This window comes from Saccostrea cucullata, unplaced genomic scaffold, assembly GCF_032062105.1.
Source record: "Saccostrea cucullata isolate Sc308-1 unplaced genomic scaffold, CSIRO_AGI_Scuc_v1 ctg8648, whole genome shotgun sequence".
NCBI classification, from domain to species: Eukaryota; Metazoa; Mollusca; class Bivalvia; order Ostreida; family Ostreidae; genus Saccostrea; species Saccostrea cuccullata.
Window position 1 is genome coordinate 15,001 of NW_026926238.1, and position 10,190 is coordinate 25,190.

At 35.5% G+C, this 10,190-nt stretch overlaps 1 long non-coding RNA gene across 1 annotated transcript; it reads left to right on the plus strand.

The window, feature by feature from the left end:
* The first annotated feature begins 5,934 nt into the window (after positions 1-5,934).
* LOC134271186 (uncharacterized) lies at positions 5,935-9,765 on the plus strand. The gene is made up of 3 exons (XR_009992976.1): positions 5,935-6,012; positions 6,248-6,295; positions 9,683-9,765. It is a non-coding gene; the product is annotated as an uncharacterized LOC134271186 (long non-coding RNA).
* Positions 9,766-10,190: the final 425 nt, after the last annotated feature.

The window sequence follows — 10,190 nt, forward strand, 5'->3', positions numbered from 1 at the left end:
CATGTAGATGTGCAGCAAGGTTTTGGAATTTTGATATTGCCCTGGGAGGTCAAATAGGGGTGGAAAATTACATTTTTTGTGCAAAAAGTCCTGTCTTTCCTGAAGTCCTCCTTAATGTTACTCAGAAGCCTAATCATCTTTTAGGAGAGTTAAATATCTTGAAAATTATGTAAAACATTAACGTTAAAGAGTAAAAAAACATTGCAAGCTGGGAAACATCTTGAATTTTTATGAGTAATTAATGTACAAATGTCAAATGTGAGAGTCATATCTCATCTCAATCAAAAGTTATAAGCAAATGCAACATTTTTGAAAAGTAGGTTAGGCTTCAAGGTCAAGGTCACAGAGTAAAAGTCATGATTCATTTGGAAAGATCTTATCACAGGTAATAATATACATGCATTATAATATGAATACCCTAACTTTTCTCTTTCAAAATGATAAATTTATAACAATTTAATTTTTTTGCAAGTAGGTCAAACTTCTAGGTCATATGTAAAAAAAAAAAAAACCATGCCATTCTCACAGGTAAATACTAGTACATAAGTTTAATATGAATGCCTTGTCTCTTCTCATTCAGTAGATATGACCGTGATAACCAAGGTTAATTTTATTCAGACAGAAGAACAGCCTGACATACAAATGTACATATTTCTATGTGAATTGCATGGGTAAAATTGGACCAGTGGTTCTAGAAAAGTTAAAAATGTAAAAAGTTTTCAGACAAACAGATGGACAACATGTCACAACAGACGTTATATGACAAGGAAACCAGAAAAGCTCAAATGAGTGTTTTGAAAGGGTTACAATATGGTTGCAGTACTTGAAAAGCTGGGTTTTTTTTCATGCAGAGATATGCATGACCAACATATTCATGTTTTATATTTTCTTTAGTAATTTGTTTGTTTGTTGTGAATACATATCTCATTGGAATTTTTCCGTCATATGGAGACACCACCAAATAATAATGAAGACAAGATGTGTTTGTGAAACACTGATGTCCCTGTCTGGTAGCCTATGGCGAAGGTTGAAGTTTCTCAAATATATGTCAAACTCAAAGGTCAAGGTCAAAAGGTTCAATTGTTGGTATCAGAAAAAAGTCTTGTCACAAGGAATGCACATGTGAAATAAGTAATCCCTAGTACTTCCTCTTCAAAAGTTAATTGCCAAGGTTAATTTTTTAAGTGGTTCAAACTCTACGGTCAAGGTCAAACATATTTATACCTGTTGACAGTTCACAATGAATACACATGTTAAGCATGAAAGCCCTAGCACCTACTGATCAAAATTTAGGCCAAGTTTAAAGTTGGGTATTTTTCTTGTAAAAATGTGTATTCTAGGTCAAGTGATCAGAGGTAAAAATTAATGGTACCCAAATAAAAGGTCTTAATTGTCACAAGAAATAAACCTATAAAATGTGCAAGCCAATTGTATAGCCCATCCCACTTAAAACTTATGGGCAAGGTTATAATTTCTGCAGACAAATATACAGACATAATATAAACACAAGAAACAAAATATGTACATAATTAGTCAAATGGAAAAAAATATACTATTTAATTGGAATCACAAAATAGATTGTTATTTCAGGGATAGGGAGTGGGTAGGGAGATTGGAACCCCCCCCCCCCTGGAATTTCCTTTGTTATTTAAACAAGACTATATACTGAAGCAAATAAAAAATGATTTTGGACATCCTCCCCCTAACTAAGAAAACATTGGGTTTTTTTTTGTTTATTTGTTTTCAGTGTATGATTTTTTTCTCCTGCTTGTCAGGAAATTCTAGGCATGAATATTTTGACTGAGATGTGAACCCCCCTCCCTACTCCCGAAAAAAATTCTGGATCCGCACCAGTATTGGCTGTAACTGAATGTCACATCGACAAGGGGAGATAACTTCACAATATGAAATTCGTCTAGTGTGGCATGCGATGATCTTTGACCCTTTTTGAACTTTAACCTAATCGTTTGGGTTTATTTTACCCCCACTATACTTAAACTTGTACTTACCGACCTCCATAGGTCCTGTAAACTTCATGAAATATAAATCCAATTATAACACAAAATGAATTAATCCAATGCACACCATTCTGCAGCATGTTATAATGATATTCCATTCGGAAAACCTCCGTGCCGTCGATTCCGTCACCTTATCAGATGAAGTGGGAATCGGCCGAGGTGTACCGAATGGAGTTTAATCTAAAAATATGATAATGGGTGACGCAACATGATGTGATGTAGAATTTACATGTCAAGAACAAATTTTAAATTAATTCATAACAAACACTGTTTTAACAAAACTGTTCCATCTAGCCTATTCCCAAAAGTATGTACTGTGTGATTGTGGTGTCGAGAGGGGGGGATTAGTAAATTTAAAAAGGTCCTAATATGGGCAAAACATTTATCAAAATCTAATTTACATTTATATTAATAGAATTCAAACTGGTATATAATGAATTAAGCATGTAAAATAAATATAAGAGGTTCGGAGTTATAGGTCACAGGGATAATTTCATACCCAATTTTATGAATACATATGTAAATTACAGGCACGTAGCAACCGGGGGGGGGGGGGGGGCTTGGGGGGGGGGCTGCCCCCCTTTTTTTCCCAACATTACCTGTACTATAAGAAAATGTCCATTAAAAAGATGGTTGTCCCCTCCCCCCACTTTTAACCACAGTATATACATTGCAAGGAAATATGGGAAAAATTGGAAGTGAAAGTAATTTTGCCTTGAAAAAAAAGTGGCCACCACCCCCCCCCCACCCCCACCCCCCATTTCATTTTTTTTCCTTGTTAATTTTTTTAGGTTAGTAAAAAAAATTTTCTCAGGTTGCCCCCCCCCCCCCCACTTTCAAAAACGATGCTACGTGCCTGAATTATATAGAATTATTTTGACTTTTTCCTTGGTAAGCCGCCCGTAGGATTGTGTATTTAGAGGCAAACACCTTAGTGCGGGTATTACTGTCTCATGACAGCATCTAGTTTTAATGTGTAAACACGCTTTTTTAGCAAATCCTTTCCCAAGTAACTGAATCCTGCTTAAAGCAAACTTTCATAGATGCTCATCTTTGGATACACATTTACTAGAAAAAAAAGTAAATTAAAACTACATGAAGTATGTGTATTCTGTATTTAAACAAAAAATATCTAGTTAAATTATTACGTTTGTGATAACCTATATTACTCTAATACATATATCATTAGTATTGACAGTTACAACCAAGGGAAGTTTCTTTCATCTGAAATTTTACATTTGATCAATGTTAATCTGGATATTCCATTTTCGTAGAAGATTGCGAAATGGACGAATTACCGTGCGCAAGTTTTAAACATAGATGCCATTCTGTCCACTAAGCAGAGGTCCCTTGAGGTCATGATTAACTTAAACGCAAATATTGCCATGTACGTGTGTATTCATGTAGGCCCCTCGAACACTACTGAAGTTCCCTGTACCGATAGGATTGAGGCTTGACCTTCCATGTGTAATGCGCTCAGGAAAATAATGAAATAACTGACTGATTTTTTGAGTGTATGACTGTCTGCAGTTAAAATGCGATGGGTGCAAGGGAATGGTGTATTTATATCTTGATCATCACGTGGCATAGCTGCAGAACTGTAGCTCTCGGCTTAAGAAGATTCGGACAGACAAAGCAAAGGGATCTGTCAGAGGCCTGTGCAGTAGAGGAACGTTTGCGAGCGCTCGCCAAAATTATATACTATGGAGGTTAGTATAAGGAATTTTGGTTAGCGCTCGCGAACGTTCGCTCTGCTGAACAGGCCCCTGCTTTATATGTCCGAATTTTCTAAAGCAGAGAGCTACGTTTCTGCAGCTACACTTAGTATCTGTACAATAATCCTGGATATGCTGATGTCAACAAGTATCTATATGTTGGACAACTTCAGAATCACTGTCAGTAGAGAAAAGTGACAGTGTCCAGTTCATAAAAGTTTAAATTAAAGATTGGAATCTGTTACAATTGTTACAACAAACAATTTGTATAAGAGATATGGAAAGGTAGATGCATCGTTACCCTATTACAAAGGTCATGATAGAGACAAATTCAAGGTCACTTAAATCAAAGTTTACAGTTAGCATGTTCGCTATAAATGTATGTGTTCCCTTACTGGTACTCGCCAGTTCAACCAAATAGTGGGAGAAAGGGTTTACAATCATCAAGGTTAGTGACAAAGGCCTTCCACACTCAAAAAGAGACCAACGTATTTAAACTATTTCGCCTTAACTCTTATGATTAGAAGGTAAAGATACTAATCATTGATGAAAATACATGTAAGCCCTGACTGTCAGTTCAAGTTGTTGACCCTGACAAAGATTCACTAGCCCTGAAACAAGAGGCCCATGGGCCACATAGCTCACCTGAGAATATTTGACCATTCTGTTTTTTACCATATTTCCCCCTTGTAATACATATTGTGACCCCACCCTACCCCAATGATCATAATTTGAACAATTTAGAATCTACACTACCCCAGGGTGCTTCCAAATAAGTTTCAGCTTTTCTTGCCCTGTTGTTCATGAGAAGATTCTCAAAGATTTTTCCTATATATTCCTATATAAAACTTTGATTCCCCATTGTGACCCCGCCCTACCCCTGGGGGTCATGATTTGAACAATTTAGAATATACACTACCCCAGGGTGCATCTACATAAGTTTCAGCTTTTCTTGCCCAGTGGTTCATGAGAAGAAGATTTTCAAAGATTTTCCCTATATTTCTATGTAAAACATTGATTCCCCATTGTGGCCCCGCCCTACCCCCGGGGGTCATGATTTGAACAATTTTGAATCTACACTACCCCAGGATGCTTCCACATAAGTTTCAGCTTTTCTGGCCCAGTTATTCATGAGAAGAAGATTTTCAAAGATTTTTCCTATATATTCCTATATAAAACTTTGATTCCCAATTGTGGCCCCGCCCTACCCCCGGGGGTCATGATTTGAGCAATTTAGAATCTACACTACCCCAGGATGCTTCCACATAAGTTTCAGCTTTTCTTGCCCTGTGGTTCAAGAGAAGATTTTCAAAGATTTTTCCTATATATTTCTATGTAAAACTTTGATTCCCCATTGTGGCCCCGCCCTACCCCCGGGGGTCATTATTTGAACAATTTACAATCTACACTACTCCAGGATGCTTCCACATAAGTTTCAGCTTTTCTTGCGCTGTGGTTCATGAGAAGAAGATTTTCAAAGATTTTTCCTATATATTTCTATGTAAAACTTTGATACCCAATTGTGGCCCCGCCCTATCCCCCGGGGGTCATGATTTGAACAATTTAGAATCTACACTACCCCAGGGTGCTTCTACATAAGTTTCAGCTTTTCTTGCCCTGTTGTTCATGAGAAGATTTTCAAAGATTTTTCCTATATATTTCTATGTAAAACTTTGATTCCCCATTGTGGCCCCGCCCTACCCCCGGGGGGTCATGATTTGAACAATTTTGAATCTACACTACCCCAGGATGCTTCCACATAAGATTCAGCTTTATTGGCCCAGTGGTTCTTGAGAAGAAGATTTTTTAATGACCCAACCCTATTTTTGTCTTTTCTTGATTATCTCCCCTTGCGAGGGGATATGTCCCTTCATTTCAACAATTTAAATTTCCCTTTACCCAAGGATGCTTTGTACCAAGTTTGTTCAAAATTGGCCCAGTGGTTCTTGAGAAGAAGTCGAAAATGAGAAAAGTTTACAGACGGACGGACAGACAGACAGACGGACAGACGGACGGACGACGGAGAAAATGTGATCAGAAAAGCTCACTTGAGCTTTCGGCTCAGGTGATCTAAAATGACAGCATTCTAATATATAAATTTTTTTTTAACTTTTAAATGAAAAACCATATAAGAACAATTTTGATGGAATTTATTGCTCTCATGTCTGTCTGTAAATAAAAATAAAAGAATCATTCAAGAAATAAATAGAAATGCAGAAGAATTAATATCTAAGGAGGAGAAAAAAAGCAGGTAAGAGAAAAGAAAAGCAAAGAAAAAGGTGACTTGCATGAATATTTCAAAATCTGTGATTTGAGATGCCATTGTTAAGTTGTGATTGGGCAACCCTTATCAAGATGATAAGAATTTTAATTGTTTGGCATTCATATGTAAAAAAAAAAATTTCTGGACAACTAGGATTTTATGAATGGAATGGAGATAAAACTTAAAGTACTTGTACATTAATTTTTTCTATTGTTTTCTGTACTTTTTATCTCTGTATTTCCAAATTCCAGAGGAGGAGAGAGAAAAAGAAATTAGAAAAATAGAAAAAACAGACAAAGGTAAATTCTAATGTTAACGCTAAAACTCAGCAAGCTTTGAATCAAACAGTCACAAATTATGATGTTACATAAGTTATTATTTTAATGTGAAAGGTAGGTTCTAATGCAACTGTTTTGTGTCAAAGGTAAACCTCAGTTGGCAAGCATTGAATCAAACAGCACAAATAATGTTGTTCCCTAAAGAGTACACAGTTATTAGTTTGAATTGATAGGAATTTTTTGATTGAAATTATTCAGAATAAATATCTGTACATGCTGTAAATCACATTTTATCCCATGAAATTTTACTTTGCAAAAATTTTGCAAGGTCATTTCTTTCTCAAAGGTTATTTATTTACAGAAATTTCCGATCAAAATTATATTACACTGTAATTAGGGATGTTAATTTCTAATTGATTAATCATTTGGAATGATGGCAATCGGTTAGGAAATCTGTAATCTATTAGTCGAAAAAAAAAATTATGTAAAATAAAACACATTTCTAAAAAAAAAAAATACACAAAGGTCGTTAATTTAGTCTTAAGTTAAACATTTTTTTTAAAGCTGATTAAGAGTAAATTATGACGATCTGGATAAAGACGTTTGGGTAATTGTGTAGTCTTTATTATTGTTAAAACATTGTGTTGGTACCCAACTGTCCAGTACTTCTTTGATAATAATTGAATATTTCTGAGCAGGATTATCTGTATGTTTGTCATTTTCAGTTATCTATTTATTAAAATAAATTAAAGTACTAAACAGACATTGTAAATTACGGACTACAGTTGAGAATTAGTTTTGATTTGGTAACAGCATAAACAATGCAGAATGAACTTAAAATCTGCTCTTAATTTTATCAATTACTTCTTATACTTGTGTCATGGTTTTCTTTTTTTTTTTTCTTTCTTTTTTTTGTCCATTGAAATTGAATTAAAAATATAAACTTGTAGTTTGACTAGGATTAACAAAAATGAAATGTCAGAAGCAGAATTCTATTAAATACGTGTATGAGTGAAATTTATCACAATTCATGTATATTACATTCTATACTGAAACACTTTGACAATTCCCTTATATCCGACCCACAATGTAGACTTATAGAGTGATAAAGTGTATGGACTGTTCAATTCATTGTCTGTCTGTAAAAACTTCAGGAACTCCCCGTCAGGACCCAGTAGATGAATCTGTTTGATGTTAAATTCATTAACAAGGATGTTACAGAGGGAGTCACACACTACATCAGTTGGATTAAAGTCTTTTGTTAGGTTCAGTTCACGGAAGAAAGGGCTGTCTCCACGGTAGACAGATTTCATACGACCAGAGGAAGACATAATCACTAGTACACTTGTAGTCAGATGTGTAGTGTTTACAACACAGATATCACAGTTACTGTTCTGTGTGACTCTGCCTGGCACTGTAAACAGTCTGGTGTGACCGTCCTCCTGGTACTCATACTCATGGATGACATCACCTGTCACTGTGATCTGTCTAATCAGACGTCTGCAGTGTGACTCTAATTTGAAATCTGTTTTATCTACCAAGGTGACCAGTAGTCCACCGTCCACTGACTGACAGATTCCTCTTGGTATCAGTGGATCTGTACTGATGACTTCAGACACAGATCCTGGTGGTGACAGATGGCCGATGGATTTCTTCAAACGATCAGCAAAATAAACATCACCAGTATCAGTCACACACATATAATCAGCTTTGATATTATATTTATGTATTTTCTTGCCTTTCTTGTTTACTTGTTCAATCTTATCTGACCCTGATTGTTTTATGTAACACTGATCTTCACATAACGCACTCAATAAACGTATTTCTTTATTTCCATATTTAAATGAGTTTGTTTCAGTCAAACTGATATTGTTCAAATCTATAATTTTTCCAATCAAATTCTCCATCACCTCATTACAAATTTCTCCTTTACTGTATCTCGCTGAATGTTTACAGTCCTCTATATCAACGCTTAGGTCAAACAGCAGTTCTTCCAGTTCTCTGTGATTGTCAATGAAGCCATAATCAGACATGGTACTGTTGTTTTCCTCCATAAACTTTACCATCTCTTCTATTTCTTTCTTCTTCTTGTCTAGCTCAGATTTCTCACTATTCAGCTTTTTATTTTTTTCCTCCAAATTATCTATCAGTCTTTGTTCATTATTTTTCCTTATTTCTCTTAACCTGGCAATTATCTCATCAACATGCTTCTGAAGCTTTTCAATCTCAGTGTCACACAGTTCTTCATTTGCTGCGATCCGTTTTGACACCTTCTCCATCTCCTCATCAATTCTGGGAAGGTCCCGTTCCTTGATCTTCATCAAAAATCTAAGCAAGCCTCTCCTCCTTTTGGTAGCTGCAGTAGGTAGAGTGTTGCATTCGTGATCTTCATGCTCTGTCTTATCACATTTACCACAAATAAATTCATCACAAACCTCACATAACATATCGATAGGTAAATCATGGGATTCACACATTACAATATGCTCTTGAGAAGAGCCCAGTGGATATTTGGGTACACTGGCGGCCATGTTTGTTAGGAATCTCCTACCTATGACCTAGATTTGATGTACAGGTAATTTAAGATAGTTATACACTGTGAAGTGATTTGGACTTTAAACTGATACCATATTACATGATCTGCACAGTGAACAAACATGTGTAAATTAACAAGCCCCAATACAAAGAGGTAGCTTTAAACTAAGTGCATTCATGTGTCACTAAATTAAATTTTGAAAATATATCTAGCTATATATTGTGCATTAGTACTGAGGTATGCATTTTTTCTGGCAAAAGGGGATTTGATCCCCTTCTAAAATTCTTGGCAAATAGTGCCACCAACTGTGCGCTTTCCAGTAAGACCATTAGAAGAAAGGAAAGAAAAAAGTTTTCATGCTGCATGTCATTTTCAAAAACAAGAGGCCCATGGGCCAATCTGTTCACCTGAGTCAACATGACCCTGCTGCTGCTCTTCATCAGATTTTTTATCCTATGGTATATTCCTATGTATTATATTGCTAAGAAACAGGAGGCCTATGGGCCACGATGCTCACCCAGGTCAAGATGGCTCGTCTGTTCTCCATCAGCAGATTTTTCCTATGTTACCCTTCTTAATCATTGAGTCATTGGAGGGTAAGAAAGTAGCATTGGTAAAAGAAGACCATGTTGCTGATACACCCCTCCCACATAATGAGGCGGGTCAGAACAAGCCCAAGACAGGGAGATAACTCTTGAGACTACTTGACCTGCTACAGTTTATTTTCTTTACTATCAGTGTATATCTTCTAATTCTTATTGAGTGATGTACAATACGGAGGGGGGATCCTCTCCCTTCACAACTTCTTTGGAATTTTTTTTTTGACTTTGGTTTCATTTGCAAACTTATAATAGAATGTTTTGTTATTGTAGGTTGAAGCAAATGGAGAGACAAAAACTAAAGATACAATTAATACAGATTTACAAAGTGGCAATAAATTGAAACGGGATAAAAAGTAAGTGGAAATTTATCTAAGTGCATTCCTAGGTCTTGAAATATAGTCATAAACCTGTAATGTTTTACTTCTGAAGATTTAGAATTTTTATTTTTTGCAGTACATTGTATATTTATAGTTTAAATTCTTTTTCCTTTATTTTTAGACCTGCCAATTCATCTTCATCGGATGATGCAGTTAGTGTATGTGCAGACATGTCTAAGTTTATATGAATTTTAAATATACATGTATTAACAAAATAATGTATAGCAAAGTTTTGATTAAAAGAGCTAAGTTCACGAAGTGCAAAAATCCGCCTAGTCATCAAAGCAAGTGAAACTTCCTGTCATTATACTCGAAGATTTGTATGTTGTAAAAGATTTTATTTTTTACGAATATCTTTTCTGGTTTTCTTTTTACAGCAGTTTCAATTTAGCATTGTTTTC